This window comes from Pseudophryne corroboree, chromosome 4, assembly GCF_028390025.1.
Source record: "Pseudophryne corroboree isolate aPseCor3 chromosome 4, aPseCor3.hap2, whole genome shotgun sequence".
Lineage (NCBI taxonomy): Eukaryota > Metazoa > Chordata > Amphibia > Anura > Myobatrachidae > Pseudophryne > Pseudophryne corroboree.
The window spans coordinates 439,904,761-439,927,451 of NC_086447.1; positions in this window are offsets into that span (position 1 = coordinate 439,904,761).

Below are 22,691 nucleotides of genomic sequence, written 5' to 3' on the forward strand. Positions count from 1 at the left end.
TCTGCTGCTCCAGACTTCTTTTGATGGACCTAGTATTGAAAGTTAAATTTTGTTATGGCCATTCCTTTACAAACAAACCCTATACTACAATGGACACTTTAACTGCTTCCGCAGCGTCATCATCATCAGATGTCATGGGAGTTACTGTAGGACGACCAGTACTGCTTTTTTCCAACACTGTAAAACCAAAATAAAATATCATGTATTCATGCTATTGTTGATAGATCCACCCATTATGCTTATAAACATTAATTCTTTAAAAAATGCTTGTTTTATTAAAAAAAAAACCCATAAGGACCGTAAACCAAAAAACCACTACATAAAACAATAAACATTGTCCAATAGCCATATGCACTATGGAAAGTGCAACACAGGAAAACATGTACAGGACACAGACATAGGATACAAGTAAAAATACATACACTAACAACCAAAAACACACACATCTTCATTTTGTAATGAAAGGAAAAAAATTACAGATGCAATATAGAAATTGCTCTGTGATGTGACACTCCAAACACACATTACCACTATATGAGCCAAAAAAAAAAAAAAAATGTAAAAAAATTAGACTGCAGGGTACAAATACAGACTCAAACTGAACAAACAAATAGTGGGTTTTAAATTTTTTTTTATTACATTCAGTAATAATGACATTACACATGTAAGTGGTTTCCAAACCACTTCCCACTACTCCAGCCTCTAACATGACAACCACTGTTTTTGCAACATTGCACATGGATAACCTAAATATAAAACATAGTCCAAATTAAAAACTTAAAAATGTGCAAAAGGAAAACATTATTGCTGGACAATTCAATGACACACCAAGTCCAAACTACACATGGAAAATATACAGAAAAAAAAACACATGACATACAATAATGTAAGATGTTACATTGGCTTTTGTAGAAAACATTACCAAAAAAAATTATTTGCTGACACACACTTGAAGATGGGAGTAATATGCAACGTCACATGACACACATTTGAAAAAAAAAAAAAAAAAAAAAGTAAGATCATAGAATGTTAATGCAAATACACATGCTCACCATTCTTCCTGGGCCTATCTGAATCCCGGACATGGGTTGCAGAGACTACTTCAGGAGGTATTACACTCCGCATGGGCTCCTCATACTCCAGATATCTTGCAATATAGGGCTGCCCACCACCGGTTTTTCGAGCCGACTTCGCCTCCTTGGCCATTTTGGACTTGACACATCGCTTTATGTCATAGTACCGTTTGCGGCACGTGTCCTCCGTCCGCTTGACCACCCCCTCACTATTGACAGCAGCAACAACTTTCGCCCACAACACCGTCTTCTTCCGTGTTGGCACCTTGGCGGACTCAGGCCCAAATACTGTATCTGCTGCTGATACTTCATCAGCTACCGCACCAATGCCACATTTTCTGCATAACTAAACTTGACATTTCGCCCAGTCTTAGTAGTTGTGCGTGGCTGCGGAGCTCTCTGACTGTCACTATCACTGTCACTTGAGGCTGCTGCAGCAACCTCACCCACCTCCTCCACCTCACTAACCTCACTCACACTCACCTTCTCCACCTGACCGACCTCCTCCCCCTCATTCACACCCTCCACCTCTGAGTCACACATAATTGTGAATTGTGTGTCTAAACACTTAACACAGAAAAAAAAAAAACAAACAACACACTCATCCACTACCACTGCACAAATCACACACACACACACACACACACACACACACACACACACACACACACACACACACACACACACACACACACACACACACACACACTGACAAGGGACTATAAATAAAAAATACTTGGACAAAAAATTAGACAAAACCACAAAAAACAAGACTACAAGAATGACAAGACTACTTTCAAACACAATACTACACTCAGAAATCGCAAACAACACTCCTTACCAAACCAAAAACTCACCTACCTCCACAGCACAACCTCCCTCCTCACCATACGAGGTGCGGACGGTTTGGGGCGTATTTATATGGTTGCGCACAGACACTCCTACATCTGAAACGCAACGAATCATGAAAGGGGATGAAAAATGAAACTAAAAGTGAAAATGCGGCCGGGGTTTAAAAAAAACCCTGCCGCGTTTAACTTAGAAAATAAACCAGCAAAAACAACAAAAACACGTACGCAAACGACAATGACGGCCATAAATGTGCCAAAAAAAACCGACTGGCATCGACATCGGAAAACACGAAAACCATAAAGTCGACTGCTTCGTAACTTTGCGTATATAGGCCCTCATTCCGAGTCGTTCGCTCTGTATTTTTCATCGCATCGCAGTGAAATTCCGCTTAGTACGCATGCGCAATATTCGCACTGCGACTGCGCCAAGTAATTTTACAATGGAGATAGTATTTTTACTCACGGCTTTTTCATCGCTCCGGCGATCGTAGTGTGATTGACAGGAAATGGGTGTTACTGGGCGGAAACAGGCAGTTTTATGGGCGTGCGGGAAAAAACGCTACCGTTTCCGGAAAAAACGCAGGAGTGGCCGGGGAAACGGGGGAGTGTCTGGGCGAACGCTGGGTGTGTTTGTGACGTCAAACCAGGAACGACAAGCACTGAACTGATCGCAGATGCCGAGTAAGTGTGGAGCTACTCTGAAACTGCTAAGTAGTTTGTAATCGCAATATTGCGAATACATCGTTCGCAATTTTAAGATGCTAAGATACACTCCCAGTAGGCGGCGGCTTAGCGTGAGCAACTCTGCTAAAATCGCCTTGCGAGCGATCAACTCGGAATGAGGGCCATAGTTTAAAAAAGTTGCATGAAAATGCACCCAATACAAAGCGAGTTAAAACACTACACAAACCGACTCAAACACGAATATTAGTAAATATAGGCCCAGCTTGGGAAAGGTAAATGGATTTCTGTTCCTGCACATTCGGAACCGAGCATTTGCCCAGTAAGATTAGCTGAGATTTATTGCCAGAATCGTCCAAGTTGGGGGAAGCAATGGTTAGTGCATAGCGATCTTATTCCTTTATCTAGATTTCAGTTTTCCAGCGTGTTTAATAAGTGTTTGATAGCGTTGGATCTTCCATTGGAGCAGTATGGGACGCATTCTTTTAGGATTTGAGCAGCGACTTGTGCGGCATTGGCAGGTTCTTCTAGCGTAGAGATTAAGCAGTTAGGGCGATGGAAATCTGATGCTTACAAGGGCTATATTCGGGGCGATAAGTTGCATTCCTAGAGGCTTCCAGCGAGTTTGTTGTTTGGGAATCCCAGGGCCTTAAGCTACTCGCCGTTAAAGGGGGATTGGAGTTCTTTTCACCTTTTTCCTCGTAAAATTTTGAGGTTTGGTGTTGTTCACCTCCATCTGGATTGCCTAAACAACTAAGTTTTTTCCTTCCCCGCAAGCAACTAATTAAATTCGTAATAATATTAAACAAATTCTTTTTGTTTTACTGTTTCCTACAGGTTTTTTGACATTATCAAGCCGGGTGTGGATTGTGGGTCACTCTTATATTTATTGGGCAGGTAGGCACCCAGCGGCTAAGTCGTTCCTCTTCAATGTTAAGTGGATAGGGATAAGGGGTATGAGATGGCGTAATTTATTGAACTTACTTTGGGACTTTGAGGAGAAGTGGGGTGCCCCGGATTGTTTAATTGTGCATTTAGGGGGTAACGATTTAGATACTTGTAAAGGTATCGAACTTAATAATGTCATAAAGAGGGATTTTCAGCTAATTATGGAGCGTTGGCCATTGGTTAAGCTTTTGTGGTGGGAAGTTGTACCACGTAGATTTTGGAGGGGCACTCAAGGGGGAGCTGCTTTGGATAGAGTAAGGAGAAAACTTAATGCTGCAACATTAAGATATGTCATTAGTTTAGGAGGGCTAGTTGTAAAGCACCCAGATTTGCGTTATGAGAAGGTGAATTTGTATAGGCTAGACGGGGTGCATTTGTCTGAGATTGGTATGGAGTTATTTGTCACAGCTTTATTGAAAGGTTTAAAGGAGGTTTGAGGTTTAGGTTCATGGTGGCGGTTTCATAGTCTTGAGCCTTCGAATTTGGCGGAAAGCAGTGCTCATCGGAGGCTCAATTTAGGGCAGCAGAGCTTGGCTAGCATTTCCCCTTTGAGAAAAGGCGAGTCAGTCACTACCTCAGGGGAGGACCAGGTCACCATCTTAAGGAGGTACCAGCACTGTGCTAGTTAAGGGGAGATGGTTCTACCCAAGACGGATTGAGCAAGGGGTGGAAACTCCGCCCCATTTGTTTATTGATTCAAAAATTTTAAGCCATGGCTGAGTTGGCACTGCTTTTTTCGCCACCAGTGATTAAGATTTCTAATTCTGATTCAAATTAAATAAATTTGGCTGTGACCTCCTTTTTCCAATCTATACAGTGGTCCATGTCTTTATTTATTAATTTAATTGTTTAAGTGTTGTGTAATAATAAAAAAATATGGGTGACTTAAAAGATACCTCTATAAGTGTCTTCACCAGTTTGTAAATGTAAGCATACGTGTGAGCAGTAACCTCTTCAAATAGACACAAGGGTGATCCTCCGTATCCTAGAATCCCACACCCCATACCTGGAGAAGTTTTTATCCATTGAGGGACTATATTATGATTTTGAAGCTTTCAGGACTCATCAAATTAGACACATATTGTTGTTTCTCTTTTATTCCCAATGTTTACGAGACTCATAAAGGACAACATACTGACAGAACACAAGTGTGGACGAATCCAATGGTATATTGGATCTGCATAAATATTGACTGTGTGTAACACCAAATATTGTATGTGAGCATCATTAAGGGTTCTATCAAAAATTATTTTCTTTGTGTTTAAGTTTTCAGATGTGCACATATATGATGTAACCTTTACAGCTGCTCCAGAGTGCGCAGGGGTCCTCTCTTACTATTTTGCAAAAAAAGCACTGAATACTTGTTGTAATCCAGCGCTGTGGATCACACGTGGAGTGGTGATATGGTATTTTTAAACATTGCTACGAATGTAATTTGCCTAGAAGTTCAAATATTTGTTCTATTTCCAATCTTTCTCTAAAGCAATGTCTAGTATTGACTGAGCTATGTAGGTACAGTACTGATATGCAAACATAGCTTAGTCATCACTAGATATTGCTTTAGAAATAATAAATCTATACTGTTTATATTGTCTTTGATACTAGAGCGCCATCTAGTGATGACTGGACAATACTGTGTGGTTCTACAAATCTTTAAGTGTTACTTAAGGCCCATACACACTAGATGATATTTTCCATAGATATAAGTGATAACGATGGTTGTGAACGATCAAATCATTCAAATCGTTCTAGTGTGTACACAGCAAACAATGTATGATGCATGCAACCATGGGTCGTTTGAAGTAGGTTGTCAGTCTTCCATGCATGCAGCTCAATGCACGCAATCCCAGCAGAGCAGATCATTCATCGTTCAGATCGTTTGTAAAAAAAAGCTCAGTGTGTATACTCAATCTTGTTTGTCAGGGAGCTCCAGGGAAATTGCTCATCTTCCACATTGTTTATCTTTCACATCTCTTAAGTCTTGCAGTGTGTATGGGCCTTGAGATTCACACTGTACTTAATATTTTGCCATCAAGCTGATGCTTTGTTTCTTAAGGCCGGTACACACTAGCCGATTCTGGAATGCCGGCGATGAACGACTATATCATTGAATGATATAGCGTTCAACACTGAACGCTATCATTCAACGATAACGTTCAGTGACATCACTGCCGGCATTCCTGAACATGCAGCTCAATATTGGTGATCACCGAACAACGTTTGGGAGCGCGCATCGTTCATTGGTCACCAATATTTCCCCCATACACACTGGACGATATAAGCCTAAAAATAAATGATAATGACATGTCATTATCGTTTATTTTTTAGGCTAAAACCGCCTAGTGTGTACCCCCCTTTACTGTAAATCCAAATGTTAGATAGCCAAATACTACAATCCATTATTTGTAATTCCTTGTATATTATAGATAGAGATACGGACTGTGTTAAATAAATAAGATTGATGCTCCCTTCTTAAATTATTGAATATTAGACTAGAATATTACTATGCTACAACCAGAGTAAATACCAATCTAAGAATAATACATAATTTATATTATCTCTATATTTACGGTATATCTTCTTAACCATACGAAAATACTGTCCATGTTAGAAAGCATTAGCGTTAATAATCTTTGATGAAAAATTTGATACCGTTCAACACCCGCTTGAAAAAAATTGGACATTATCTTAGTTTATTGACTTTTCTCTTTAAAATACAGTATATCTGCATAAAATCAGGATATATAAACAAAAATCAAGACTTTTTATATTATACTTTGGCTGCTACTTTTATATTTTTTTCTTTTTTATAATTTACTATTTTATTTTAGTTAATTTTATTAGGTTCTCTTTATTTTTATTTATTCTTGCATACAATTTGGGTTTTTTTCAGAACAGTTCCTTACATCCTGCCTGTTGGAAATGTTAAAATGTTGGAACATTGTATTTTTACATTTTGCTAATTTCCATTGTTTCCATTTTAATGTTATTCCCTTCATCACACCTTACAGCAGACTGCATTAAGTAGTAAACCACATTCCCCTATATACAAGACATATGTATCAGAATCAGAGCCACGACTAGACTTTTTGATGCCCTGCGCCAAAAAGAGAAATGCCCCCCCCCATTTTTCCAATAGGGACATAAGGCGCATGCCTCGTGGGGAAGGGGCATGACACAGGGTGGTAGTCATGTGACCGCCGGTCGGCTGACCGACAGTCACATGACCTCCTCCGTGAGCCCGACGGCTCACTATCCTGATGGTTGGCATGCCGACCAACAGGGACTATTTCCACTCGTGGGTGTCCACGACACCCATAGAGTGGGAATAGAACCCGTGGCGACCGCAGGTCGCCACCGAGCCCGCAGCGTGGCGAGCGCAGCGAGCCCGCAAGGGGCTTGCTGCACTCGCCTTTCCCCGCCGGGATCCCGGCGTCGGTATGCTGCCAGGATCCCGGCGTCGGTAAGGTGACCGGCGGTCAGGAGACCGCCGGTCACCCGTACTACACCCCATGACATATACACACACATTTATATTACAATGCAAGAAAATGGACTTGGACTCAAATCCTCTTTATACCACATTCATGCACTCAATCCGAGAGCATGCTGCCATTCAGCCACAATAGCCCTCATTAATTAACACATTTCAATATACTGCTGCCCCCAGCCAAACACCCCACCTACTGAACCACTTGATCCTGCATAAAAAATTATGAGATTTATAACTATATGAAGCTACCTGTACCCCGTAAAAAAATAACCAGCACGATAATCGAGCAGATCCATGCAGTGTGCAGCCAGCCACACATCCAATCCCTTGCAGCCACACACTACATAGAGCTGCCCAGCCGCAAAACGCTGATTACCCATTCACAAAGTTCAAGGTAAGCTTCAAATAGTTAAAACTCTGTAGCTTAGATTTCTCTAGCTTTCTATGCAAGGGCAGATAGCTCAATGAATAGAGTGTCCGACTGCAATGTCATAAGAAATGGGTTTGAATCCTGGGCACATTAGCATTCCGAAATGTAATAAAGGAAAGTGTGAGTGAACAAGAAAGAGTTATCAAGTCAAGTTCATGAATGCTGTATAGGTATTAGCGTCAAATGAGGTTGGGGTAGGAGATAAGGGCGGTCAGAAGATGCTGGGCTTCAAAAGGGGCAGAAGCTACAAGTGAAAGTAATTAGATTATTCATAATTGACAAGTTCTGCAAACAGCGCCTCCTACCCTACAGCGCTATGTGTGGAGCATACTCTGCACACACATAGTTACGGCCCTGATCAGAATAGAAAGGGTTAACTAACATACTTTAGACAAAAGCACTGGTTAAACATAACTTCATTAAAAACATAGTGGTTGCCTATTCATAAAAATATACAAAACCATAAAACATTATTATTATTATTATTATTATTATTATTATCCTTTATATGGCGCCACAAGGGTTCTGCAGCGCCCAATTACAGAGTACATAAACAAATAATCAAACAAGAAAACAGCAACTTAGTTGATGACAGTATAGGACAAGTACAGGGTAAATGAACATAGTTATATCAGCAGATGACACTGGAATAAGTATCAGGTGGCAGAAGACTGCTGGATTTGGTGCAGTTGAAGATTATTAAAGTAAGAAAGGATAAGCACATGAGGGAAGAGGGCCCTGCTCGTGAGAGCTTACATTCTAAAAGGGAGGGACAGACAGACAGACATAGAGAGCATAGAACAGAGGGTTAGGATGAGATTTGGCTGGGTTTGGTGAAGAAGTGGGTCTTGAGAGCCTGTTTGAAGTTTTGTAGAGAGGTGGAGAGTCTGAGGGGGAGAGGTAGGGAATTCCAGAGAAGTGGTGCAGCACGTGAAAAATCTTGGAGGTAGGAGTGGGAGGAAGTAATCCGTAGGCAGGAGAGTCGGCGTGCATCTAGGCAACTTTTATTAATTATGCCAATATTTATCTAATATGCTTTACATTAGGGGTGTGCACTAGGCCATTTTTCAGGTTTTCTGTTTTGGTTTTGGATCTGGATCTCCTTCGTGTTTAGGCTCTGGATTGGTTTTGCCAAAACCACCCTTGCTGGTTTTGGTTTTGGGTTTGGATCTGTATTTTTTTTTTAAAAATCAGCAAAACAGCTAAAATAACAGAATTTGGAGGTGTTTTTGTTCCTACAGTATTATTAACCTCAATAACATTCATTTCCACTAATTTCCAGACTATTCTGAACGGGTGTGGTTCATCAAATCGACAGTATCTAGGTCGACAATGTTTAGGTTGACCACTATAGGTCGACAGTCACTAGGTCGACATGGATGGAAGGTCGACAGGGTTTATAGGTCGACATGTGCTAGGTCGACAGGTCTAAAGGTCGACATGAGGATTATTTTTTTTGTGTTGTTTTCTTCGTAGAGTGACGGGGATCCCAAATTAGTGCACCACGTCCCCTCGCATGGCTCGCTTCGCTCGCCATGCTTCAGGCATGGTGCCTTCGCTTCGCTCGGCACAGATTACCGTTCCAATCGTAGTCCACGTGGATCGTTCAGTATGAAAAAATTAAAAAAATGTGAAAAACTCATGTCGACCTTTAGACCTGTCGATCTAGCACATATCGACCTAGAAACCCTGTCGACCTTCCATCCATGTCGACCTAGTGACTGTCGACCTATAGTGGTCGACCTAAACATTGTCGACCTAGATACTGTCGATCTTCAGACCGGATCCCATTCTGAACACCTCACAGCTCACAATATTGTTTTTATCCAGTTTAGGCCAAAAGGTTGCCCCAAGGTAGCTGGACGAAGCAGCAGCAGCAGCCCTTGGATGTATATACTGGGAGGACAAAATATTTTTTTAAAAGAATGTATTTAAAAAAAGATGCACACAAGACAGTTCTCAAAAAGATGATTAAGGCAGAGAAGAATAAAAAAAAGACAATATTTTATATTTAATTTATTTTAATTTCAATTTATTTTAATTTAATTTATTTAATTTATTTAGAATCAAACTCTTAATTTCCTCAAAGATATCTTCGATATGCAGAAAGTACACTATATGAGTGTGGAGAGGCTATTTATATTCATTTAATTTAAATTGATTTAATTTATAATTATTATTATTAATAATATTAATTTGAATTAATTACAATGTGTTGAAAAGAAGAATTATGAAAATAGGACAATAACTTATAATAAGAATATGAGCCACAAACACCACACCCTGAAATGGACAGAGCATGCCTGGATGTATTCTGAGAGAATACAGGACAAAATATAAATTAAAAAAAATTGTATAGTACACTGGGGTACAGCACAAATAAAAAATAGATTTTTTTTTATAATTATAATTTTAGGCTTTTTGTTTTTAGCTTTCATTATTTTAAGGAGGGAAAGAGCCTAGGTGCTGAATTTAGGAAAAAGTATCAATATAATTATAGATGTGTGTGTATATATATATATATATATATATATATATTATTCACATCTCTGTTGCTCCCGTTCGCTGTTGGAAACAAACCTCTGTACGTTTGTATGATTACAAAAAGAAAAAAGAAAAATGCAACTGCGCCCGGGATTAACAGAAGATTGAATAAACCCTTAATTGAACGATTGAATAAAATAAAAATATATAAGCCACTAAGTGTCAAGAATACAATACACTGATTAATATTGCACATAGATTGTTTATATATAAGTATCAATAAAAATATTTTTTAAAAAGTAATTGTGCACAGTATACAGCTTTATAAAGAAAGGAAATAGAACATATAAAAATGTATCCAATTGTAAACACAACACTGTATCATATGCGGCATGACTATAGGTATCAATTGTATAAATGTGTCCATTTACATTCACTGTTGCATGGTAAGTATATTGAGTAGCTAGATAGCTAACCAGTCTCTGGAATTTAAATGGAATATTCAAGTTGTAACAAACGCACTTTTTAAATTTATTAGCAATTCGCAAATGTTCGTATAAAGGTGACTGTGAGAGTGCTTGTTTACAGAGCGTCCCACCATACTGATTACCTGGTCCAGTTATGAGGGAGAGCCAGACAGCGCTGGCTGAGGTATTCCCCTCGTGGAGACTGGTCCTGCAGCGAGGGGGAGCCAAGGCAAGGCTATGTTCACCTCGTATGCGGCTTTTTGGATCAGTTCCAATTGAATAACCAATTTGCGATAACAGAAGCTGGCCGGCCGCGTCTCATAAGCGCCGGGCAGCGCTGGTGGTGTTGTTCAAACCTCTGGGTGGCCTTGCCAGAGGTATTGCACCACGAGGGGAATACCTCAGCCAGCGCTGTCTGGCGTTCGATGTTAATACGTCCGGCTAACTTCCAAATAGTGCCAGCGGTCTCCAACTGAAAGTGATCCCGCAGCTTATATGAGGTGAGCACAGCGTGATTCTGGCTCTCCCTCATAACTGGACCAGGTAATCAGTACGGTGGGACGCCACACGTACCTGCTCTGTAAAGCAGGTACGTGTGGCGTCCCACTCTCACAGTCACCTTTATACGAACATTTGCGAATTGCTAATAAATTTAAAAAGTGCATTTGTTACAACTTGAATATTCCATTCAAATTCCAGAGACTGGTTAGCTATCTAGCTACTCAATATACTTACCATGCAACAGAGAATTTAAATGGACACATTTATACAATTGATACCTATAGTCATGCCGCATATGATACAGTGTTGTGTTTACAATTGGATACATTTTTATATGTTCTATTTCCTTTCTTTATAAAGCTGCATACTGTGCACAATTACTTTAAAAAAAGTTTTTTATTGATACTTATATATAAACAATATATGTGCAATATTAATCAGTGTATTATATTCTTGACACTCAGTGGCTTATATTTTTATTTTATTCAATCGTTCAATTAAGGGTTTATTCAATCTTCTGTTAATCCCGGGCGCAGTTGCATTTTTCTTTTTTTATTATTTTCATTTTACACTGAGGAGGAGCCCCGGAAGGATAGACAGATCACCCCTTTTAGATACAGCAGACAGAGCACCCCTTTCAAATACATAATAGAAATATATTTTGGCTTTGGGTCACACACAGATATATAGCAGTAGTGTACGGCAGCCGCAGTACTAGTCGTCACTGAGTGATGCACCAATAGAAATATATTTATTGCTCTGGATCACACACAGAGGATATATAGCAGTAGTGTACAGCAGTCGCAGTACTAGTAGTAAGAGTGACGCACCAATAGAAATATATTTTTTTGGTCTGGATCACACACAGAGGATATATAGCAGTAGTGTACGGCAGACGCAGTACTAGTAGTCAGAGTGACACACCAATAGAAATATATATTTTTTGCTCTGGATCACACACAGAGGATATGTAGCAGTAGTGTACGGCAGCCACAGCACTAGTAGTCACTGAGTGACGCACCAATAGAAATATATTTTTGGCTTCGGATCACACACAGATATATAGCAGTAGTGTACGGCAGTACTGGTTGTCATCACTGAGCGACGCACCAATAGAAATATATTTTTTGCTCTGGACCACACCCAGATATATAGCAGTAGTGTACGGCAGTACTGGTAGTTGTCACTGAGTGACACACCAATAGAAATATATTTTTTGCTCTGGATCACACAGAAATATAGCAGTAGTGTACAGCAGTACTGGTAGTTGTCACTGAGTGACACACCAATAGAAATATATATTTTTTGCTCTGGATCACACACAGATATATAGCAGTAGTGTATGGCATCTGCTGTACTAGTAGTGAGAGTGACGCAGCAATAGAAATATATTTTGGGCTTTGGATCACACACAGAGGCTATATAGCAGTAGTGTACGGCAGTACACAGCCCCTCATAGACAGAGAACACCGGGGCCAATATTTACTAAGAATTCGAGTTTGTCCGATTTGTGTGTTTTTTTTAAGTCCCAATCCGGGAATTCACTAAGCACCAATCTCGGCAGTGTTGGGACTATTCGTAATGGTTTGATTTGCAAAGTTCTGAAATACGAATGAATAGACCATCGGTCAAACGCGGCTGATATTTCATACAATACGGGCATTCACTATTCATTCGTATTTGGGTGTTAGTTTCTGAGTGCTCAAGTGCGGGTCTGTTTTTTTTCGAATCGTTAAAAAAAGCAGCAAAAAAATAGACCTGCTTTTTCCAGTCGAGTTTGGATAACCATGCACGGATCAGTGAGATCTGTGCATGGTTATCTATGGGAAAGGGTCTGTTTAGTGTAAAAACTGAGAAAAAAATTGCGTGGGGTCCCCCCTCCCAAGCATAACCAGCCTCGGGCTCTTTGAGCCGGTCCTGGTTGAAAAAAATATGGGGAAGAAATGACAGGGGTTCCCCCATATTTAATCAACCAGCACCGGGCTCTGTGCCTGGTCCTGGTTCCAAAAATACGGGGGACAAAAAGTGTAGGGGTCCCCCGTATTTTTGAAACCAGCACCAGGCTCCACTAGCCAGGTACATAATGCCACAGCCGGGGGACACTTTTATACTGGTCCCTGCAGCCCTGGCATTACATACCCAACTAGTCACCCCTGGCCGGGGTACCCTGGAGGAGTGGGAACCCCTTAAATCAAGGGGTCCCCCCCTCCAGCCACCCAAGGGCCAGGGGTGAAGCCCGAGGCTGATATTCCATTGCATTTTACAATTAGAACAGTAATAGAACAAAACTGGGCAAAAAACAGACAGACTTAGAAGTAGGAAGGCCCTGCTCGCTTACAATCTATCCCTCCCTCACTCTCCCCCTGACACCATCTCTCTCTCTCCCTGACTCTCCCTGACACCCTCTCTCTCATTCTCTCTCTGTCTCTCCCTCTTTCTCTCCCTGACACTCTCTCTCACTTGCTCCCCTCTTTCTCTCTCCCTCCCTGACACTCTATACTTGACACTGTCTCTCTCTCCCTTACACTGTCTCCCTCCCTTTCTCTCCCTGACACTGTCTGTCTCCCTCTCTCCCTGACACTCTCTCTTGTTCTCCCTCTCTCTCACACTGTCTCTTTCATTCTCTCCATGACAGTCTCTCCCCTCTCTCTCTCACCTGATGCTGTCTCTTCTTCTCTTTCTGACATTGTCTCTCTCCCTGGCACACTCTCCCTCTCCTTGACACTGTCTCACTCTATTTCTCCCTCCCTCTCTCTCTCCCTCCCTGATACTCTTTATCTCTCTGACTCTCTCTCCTTAACCCTCTCTCTCTCATTTTCTCACTCCCTCTCTGTCTCTTCCTCTTTCTCTCCCTGACACTGTCTTACTCTCTCTTGCTCCCCTCTTTTTCTCTCCCACCTCGACACTCTCACGCCCCTCCCTCTCTTGCTCCTCCCCTGCTCTCTCTGACAACCTCTCTCTCCAACACTCTCCCTGACACTGTGTCTCTCCCTCCCTCACTCTCCCCTGACTCTCTCTCACTGGTACTCTCTTTCTCTGCCTCTCCCTGACACCCTCTCTCTCTCTTGTTCTTTCTCTCTCCCTCTCTGTATCTCCCTGACTCTCTTACTCTCACTTGCTCCCCTCTTTTTCTCTCCCTCCCTAACACTCTCTATCTCTCACTCCCTCTTGCTCCCCTTCCTCTCTTTCTCCTCCCCCTTCTCTCTCTTTCTGACACCCTCTCCGACACCCCCTCTCTCCCTGATGCCATCTCTCTCTTTCCTCTCATCCCTTTCTCCCTGACACCCTCTCTCTCTTTCTCTCATTCCCTCTTTTTCCATGAAACCCTCTCTCTCCCTGGCCCACCTCTCTTTTTCTCTCTCTTTCTTATTCTTGCTCCTCTCTTTCTCTCTGTCTCTCTCCCCCTGACACCATTTCTGTCTCTAACTCCCATCATTCTCTTTTTCCTGCTACTCTAAGTGGCATACTGTAATTGCAGTGTGGGGGAAAGCCTTTTAAGATTTTGCTGTAGGGCCCACAAAGTTCTAGTTATGCCCCTGACAGTTGTGTTTGTGTGCAGGCATGGACTGGGGCTTTTTTCCCCCGGTCCCAGCATTTGTGCATGCTCGCGTGCATGCATCATTGGGGGCGTGGAAATGGCTCACGAGGGCCTGCTGCGAGTCAGGGGGCATGTACTCATGGCATGCACTCATATTTCTAAGAGACAGGCATTTTGGGTGGCTGGAGAAGACAATCAGAGAGTCGGGAGCTGCGATGTGCGTGGCCTTCCCGGCTTTCTGTATGACTGGACTGCAGTGATGTGTGGTGGGGTGAGACAGGTGAGGCAGAGCCTTTCCTGTCACACTAACGTTTGTGCCAGAGTTTTGACTGTATAAAGTACATGAAAAATACAAAGAATATGTTTGAAATATCTTCTTTGCATTATTCTAATAATTTTTATAGCCAAAGCTCTGGAGTAAAAAGTCTATGACAGGTGAGGCAGTGCCTCCTTTCTATCTTTTCCACACATCTCTGATCAAAACTCACCAAATTTCCAAGAGTTTAAACTGCTGCACCTGTGTATAATGCCCAGATGTACGCTTTGGCTCATATATTGCATGTAAATCTGGCTCTGGTGCTAGCCAGAGCCTCTTGAGCTATTTAGCTCACCGCACGTCCCTACTGGACCGTCCCTTTTGCCAGAAGGGCCAGATGGGCAGTCCAGCCCTGTTTGTATGTGTATGTGTGTGTATGTGTCTCAGTGGGACAGTATGTGTCCATGGGACAGTGTGTGTGTGTGTCTATGGAACTGTGTGCTGTGTGTGTGTCTATGGGGTATTGTGTGTGTGTGTGTGTGTGTATTTGGAAGTGTGTGTGTTGCCATGGGGCAGTATATAGTGGCTATGGGGCAGTGCGTGTGGTGTAAGGGCCCTGTCTAATTTGTCAGTCCCGGGCCCCATCATTTCTGATGGCAGCCCTGTGCACAGACAGTTCACATGTACCTAATCTATAACAAATAATTTAAGGAAAGCTAGCTCTGCCTTCCCACCCCTCCCCTTCATACCACTACACCCACAACCTGGTATAGGACATATCATATCCAACCCAGATACCATCCAATTACTGTATGCTATTATTATTATTCTACTTTGTATTTCTCACAATTTTTTTCCATCCAATTACTCACAGCGACAATCATCCAAAGTGCAAACCACAATTGCATTGCCAGAAATCTTCAGCCGGACATGAAGTAAGAAGAAAAATAATCCAATGTAACGTTAACACCATATGAATCACTGCCTCAACTACCCTGCACTACGCAGCAACTGCAAACTAAGTATCAGCTTTTCTATTAGCCTTACTACTAGGTGTATGATTACTCAGCTTGGTAGTGCACTTTACACTTCATAACCAGAGCCGGATTAACAATGGGGCGGATGGAGCTGCAGCTCCAGGCCACCCCATCAAAATAGGCCCACTGCATCTGTTCTGCTGGGTAGTAGACAGGAAAACTGTTAATCCTGTGCTACAGCCTAGCCTGCCTGTCAGTAGCAGTGTAAGGCCATGTACACTGAAACCCAGACCACCCGCGCCCTCCCCTCTGCCGCCCGCACCCACAGGTCAATCACCACTTGAAGCCGGCGGTGCGGGTGCAGTGGAAGCCCGAAGTGTGTTTGGCACCTCCCCAGTGTTGCGCAACATCAGCTACTGTACGTGACGCCCCTGGCCCCACCGCGACATGCAAAGGCAGCTAAGCTGTGCCCGGCGTGCGTGAAAGCTTCCCGGCTGGCCGAGTACTGATAATGACCATCATGTGTTAGGGCTGCTGGCTGCTCCTCAGAGTCTCTTCGAGTCCTGCTGATGCCTATCCCTGAGCCATAGACAGTGCCTGTATACAAGGTATGCAAGAACTGACAGTTTCCTGTTACATACAGTTGCAGATACTGTGGTTTATATGTACAGTATATATATATATATATATATACAGTGCCAGATTAAGGTCCACATGGGCCTGGAGCTGAAATCTATAAAGGGCCTACTGTGTGCTGCTGCAGGCGGTGTGCCCAGCACTGTGTGTGTGTGTGTGTGTGTGTGTGTGTGTGTGTGTGCATAGGTGTGCGCAGGGGGGGTGCCTGGTGCGCACAGGCACCCCCTAATGTCTGGCACCCCAATCTCACATGCCTGATGCAGCGATCACCGAGCAAGCTGATTACTGTCCCCTCTGCGCTGCACCCTGTCAGGTCTGTATTTCTGACCGGATGCCTGGGTTAATCAAAGGTGCCACTGCCACAAGCTTTCAAACTCCCGGCTCCACCTCTATGTACAAAAACAATGTGATGTGATTACGTCATGCTGCTCGCACGCCCACCCACCACACCCGCCACATGCCCACCTCTCTCCTTCTATGCTATGCCAACGCCAGCCACTGATGAGGATCAGCATGCTGCCAGTGTTCCACTTAGGAAGTCAAATTCAATACTGCCAGGTGGTCTGTAGCAGCATTGACACGTCACTCGTTTTTCCAGCAGCCGCAGTACTAGTCTGCAACTGTCAATGTCAGTGAGTGACTGGCTTGTAAGTAAGCTGCTGCAGCTTGCAGAGGAAAGAGAGGGGGAGCCAGACCAGGCTGAGGAGGAGCAGTGTAATTGCAGTGAGTGCCATCAGGGGTGTTTGTTTGGTGCACACCATAACATCTGACAATGTATCTGCTTTATTAGGATTTGTACAAGGGTGGATATTTTATATTGCGTTGACCGTCAATAGATGGTGCTAGACACGCCCAAAAGGCGGTGCTAGACACACCCCTCCGACGGTGCACCCCCTAATAAAATTTGCTGCGCACGCCTATGTGTGTGTGTGTGTGTGTGTGTGTGTGTGTGTGTGAGGGGGGTAACTACTTTTGTGAGTGTGTGGTCTGCACAAGAAGTATTTTTTGTACTGTGGAATGTGGCTAAAAGCATGAAGGGTATAGCTACCGCCTACCTCCACTCTCTCTCACCTCAATCCTTATCCCCTCTCGACTTATAATGTATGATGTATGCACCACTTGTTAGAAGATCGGATTGCCATGGGTGGGAGTTAAGACATCCATCATTCAATTTATGTTTATTTAATTTCCAAAGGCAAAACAAAATATCAAATCTATCAAAGTACAGACCAGTGACATGCGATGAGGTAAATGGCTGGGGACTGCCCTCCTTCCACATTATGCTACATTGTAGTGCCCCTGAACCATATTGTGTCGCATTATAGTACACCAATAAACATTAAGTCACATCATAGTTTCCCCAATACACATTAAGTCACATCATCGTTTCCCCAATACACATTAAGCCACATTGTAATGCCCCCAATACACATTAAGCCACATAGGTAGTGCCCTTGACATCAATAAGCTACATTGTAGTGCCCCAATACACCTTATGCCACATCGTAGTGCACCCAATACACAGTATGTCACATCATAGTGCCCCAATACTCATTAAACCACATCATAGTGCTCCAATACACGTTAAGCCACATTGTCGTGCCCCGATACACATTAGGCCACATTGTAGTGCCCACAGATACACATTATTCGACATTGTATTGCATTGTAGAACCCCCATCCAGTGGCGCTGGGGTGGGGGAGCGGGTACTCTTTACCCACTCCTGGGCCTATTGGAGGGGCCCAGGTGGGAGGCCTGGTCCCACTGCCCTCCCCCCCTTCCCCGTTGTAAACAGTGACGGCAGTTGGAGACAGGAGAGAGGGGACACGAAATGCTACAGTATGTTACAATGTTTTGCAGATACCGCAGTTGAGATGTATCAGAGCAGTGGAGGAAGGGGGGAGGGGCTTGGGAAAGAGCAGCGATAAGGGGTAAGAGGAGGTAGAGGACAGCAGAGAGGGCCGGGGTCAGCTAGAGAAGGGGCAGAGCAGAGAGGGGGCACGTCGGTTACACTAGTGTATACATGATATAATAAGAATTTACTTACCGATAATTCTATTTCTCATAGTCCGTAGTGGATGCTGGGGACTCCGTAAGGACCATGGGGAATAGCGGCTCCGCAGGAGACTGGGCACATCTAAAGAAAGCTTTAGGACTATCTGGTGTGCACTGGCTCCTCCCCCTATGACCCTCCTCCAAGCCTCAGTTAGGATACTGTGCCCGGACGAGCGTACACAATAAGGAAGGATTTTGAATCCCGGGTAAGACTCTAACCAGCCACACCAATCACACCGTATAACCTGTGATCTGAACCCAGTTAACAGCATGATAACAGAGGAGCCTCTGAAAGATGGCTCACAACAATAATAACCCGATTTTTGTAACAATAACTATGTACAAGTATTGCAGACAATCCGCACTTGGGATGGGCGCCCAGCATCCACTACGGACTATGAGAAATAGAATTATCGGTAAGTAAATTCTTATTTTCTCTAACGTCCTAAGTGGATGCTGGGGACTCCGTAAGGACCATGGGGATTATACCAAAGCTCCCAAACGGGCGGGAGAGTGCGGATGACTCTGCAGCACCAAATGAGAGAACTCCAGGTCCTCCTCAGCCAGGATATCAATTTTGTAGAATTTTACAAACGTATTTGCTCCTGACCAAGTAGCTGCTCGGCAAAGTTGTAAAGCCGAGACCCCTCGGGCAGCCGCCCAAGATGAGCCCACCTTCCTTGTGGAGTGGGCATTTACAGATTTTTGGCTGTGGCAGGCCTGCCACAGAATGTGCAAGCTGAATTGTACTACAAATCCAACGAGCAATAGTCTGCTTAGAAGCAGGAGCACCCAGCTTGTTGGGTGCATACAGGATAAACAGCGAGTCAGATTTCCTGACTCCAGCCGTCCTGGAAACATATATTTTCAGGGCACTGACAACGTCTAGCAACTTGGAGGCCTCCAAGTCCCTAGTAGCCGCAGGCACCACCAATAGGTTGGTTCAGGTGAAACGCTGAAACCACCTTGGGGAGAAACTGAGGACGAGTCCTCAATTCCGCCCTGTCCGAATGGAAAATCAGATAAGGCTTTTTTCAGGATAAAGCCGCCAATTCTGACACGCGCCTGGCCCAGGCCAGGGCCAACAGCATGACCACTTTTCATGTGAGATATTTTAACTCCACAGATTTAAGTGGTTCAAACCAATGTGACTTTTGGAACCCAAAACTACATTGAGATCCCAAAGTGCCACTGGAGGCACAAAAGGAGGCTGTATATGCAGTACCCCTTTTACAAACGTCTGAACTTCAGGGACTGAAGCTAGTTCTTTTTTGGAAGAAAATTGACAGGGCCGAAATTTGAACCTTAATGGACCCCAATTTCAGGCCCATAGACACTCCTGTTTGCAGGAAATGTAGGAATCGACCCAGTTGAATTTCCTCCGTCGGGCCTTACTGGCCTCGCACCACGCAACATATTTTCGCCAATTGCGGTGATAATGTTTTTGCGGTTACATCCTTCCTGGCTTTGATCAGGATAGGGATGACTTCATCCGGAATGCCTTTTTTCCTTCAGGATCCGGCGTTCAACCGCCATGCCGTCAAACGCAGCCGCGGTAAGTCTTGGAACAGACAGGGTCCTTGCTGGAGCAGGTCCCTTCTTAGAGGTAGAGGCCACGGATCTTCCGTGAGCATCTCTTGAAGTTCCGGTTACCAAGTCCTTCTTGGCCAATCCGGAACCACGAATATAGAGCTTACTCCTCTCCATCTTATCAATCTCAGTACCTTGGGTATGAGAGGCAGAGGAGGGAACACATACCCTGACTGGTACACCCACGGTGTTACCAGAGCGTCTACAGCTTATTGCCTGAGGGTCCCTGGACCTGGCGCAATACCTGTCGAGTTTTTAATCATGTGGAAGACTTCTGGGTGAAGTCCCCACTCTCCCGGGTGGAGGTCGTGCTGAGGAAGTCTGCTTCCCAGTTGTCCACTCCCGGAATGAATACTGCTGACAGTGCTATCACATGATTTTCCGCCCAGCGAAGAATCCTTGCAGCTTCTGCCATTGCCCTCCTGCTTCTTGTGCCACCCTGTCTGTTTACGTGGGTGACTGCCGTGATGTTGTCCGACTGGATCAACACCGGCTGACCTTGAAGCAGAGGTCTTGCTAAGCTTAGAGCATTGTAAATGTCCCTTAGCTTCAGGATATTTATGTGAAGTGATGTCTCCAGGCTTGACCATAAGCCCTGGATATTCCTTCCCTGTGTGACTGCTCCCCAGCCTCGCAGGCTGGCATCCGTGGTCACCAGGACCCAGTCCTGAATGCCTAATCTGCAGCCCTCTAGAAGATGAGCACTCTGCAACCACCACAGGAGGGACACCCTTGTCCTTGGTGACAGGGTTATCCGCTGATGCATCTGAAGATGCGACCCGGACCATTTGTCCAGCAGGTCCCACTGGTGCGTGGAATCTGTGGAATGGGATTGCTTCGTAGGAAGCCACCATTTTACCCAGAACCCTTGTGCATTGATGCACTGAGACTTGGCTCGGTTTTAGGAGGTTCCTGACTAGCTCGGATAACTCCCTGGCTTTCTCCTCCGGGAGAAACACCTTTTTCTGGACTGTGTCCAGGATCATCCCTAGGAACAGAAGACACGTCGTCGGAACCAGGTGCGATTTTGGAATATTGAGAATCCAATCGTGCTGCCGCAACACTACCTGAGATAGTGCTACACCGACCTCCAACTGTTCCCTGGATCTTACCCTTATCAGGGAATTGTCCAAGTAAGGGATAACTAAAATTCACTTCCTTCGAAGGAATATCATCATTTCGGCCATTACCTTGGTAAAGACCCGGGGTGCCGTGGACCATCCATACGGCAGCGTCTGAACTGATAGTGACAGTTCTGTACCATAAACCTGAGGTACCCTTGGTGAGAAGGGTAAATTTTGACATGAAGGTAAGCATCCTTGATGTCCCGAGACATCATGTAGTCCCCTTCTTCCTGGTTCGCAATCACTGCTCTGAGTGACTCAATCTTGAATTTGAACCTCTGTATGTAAGTGTTCAAAGATTTTAGATTTAGAATCGGTCTCACCGAGCCGTCCGGCTTCGGTACCACAACAGTGTGGAATAATACCCCGTTCCCTGTTGCAGGAGGGGTATCTTGATTATCACCTGCTGGGAATACAGCTTGTGAATGGCTTCCAAAACTGTCTCCCTGTCAGAAGGAGACATCGGTAAAGCCGACTTTAGGAAACGGCGAGGGGGAGACGTCTCGAATTCTAATTTGTACCCCTGAGATATCACCTGAAGGATCCAGGGGTCTACTTGCGAGTGAGCCCACTGCGCGCTGAAATTCATTGAGACGGGCCCCCCACCGTGCCTGATTCTGCTTGTAAAGCCCCAGCGTATACTGAGGGCTTGGCAGAGGCGGGAGAGGGTTTCTGTTCCTGGGAACTGGCTGATTTCTGCAGCCTTTTTCCTCTCCCTCTGTCACGGGGCAGAAATGAGGAACCTTGTCCACGAAAAGACTGCGCCTGATAATACGGCGTCTTCTCATGTTGAGAGGCGACCTGGGGTACAAACGTGGAATTCCCAGCTGTTGCCGTGGCCACCAGGTCTGAAAGACCGACCCCAATAACTCCTCCCCTTAATAAAGCAATACTTCCAAATGCCGTTTGGAATACGCATCACCTGACCACTGACGTGTCCATAACCCTCTACTGGTAGAAATGGACAACGCGCTTAGACTTGATGCCAGTCGGCAAATATTCCGCTGTGCATCACGCATATATAGAAATGCAACTTTTTTTGCAGTCAGTATCCGTGTCGGCGTCTATATCTGCCATCTGAGGTAACGGGCGCTTTATATATATATATATATAAAACACACATATATATATATATTTCTCTAACGTCCTAAGTGGATGCTGGGGACTCCGTAAGGACCATGGGGAATAGCGGCTCCGCAGGAGACTGGGCACATCTAAAGAAAGCTTTAGGACTATCTGGTGTGCACTGGCTCCTCCCCCTATGACCCTCCTCCAAGCCTCAGTTAGATCTCTGTGCTCGAACGAGAAGGGTGCACACTAGGGGCTCTCCTGAGCTTCTTAGTGAAAGTTTTAGATTAGGTTTTTTATTTTCAGTGAGACCTGCTGGCAACAGGCTCACTGCATCGAGGGACTAAGGGGAGAAGAAGCGAACTCACCTGCGTGCAGAGTGGATTGGGCTTCTTAGGCTACTGGACATTAGCTCCAGAGGGACGATCACAGGCCCAGCTTGGATGGGTCCCAGAGCCGCGCCGCCGGCCCCCTTACAGAGCCAGAAGGCAGAAGAGGTCCGGAAAATCGGCGGCAGA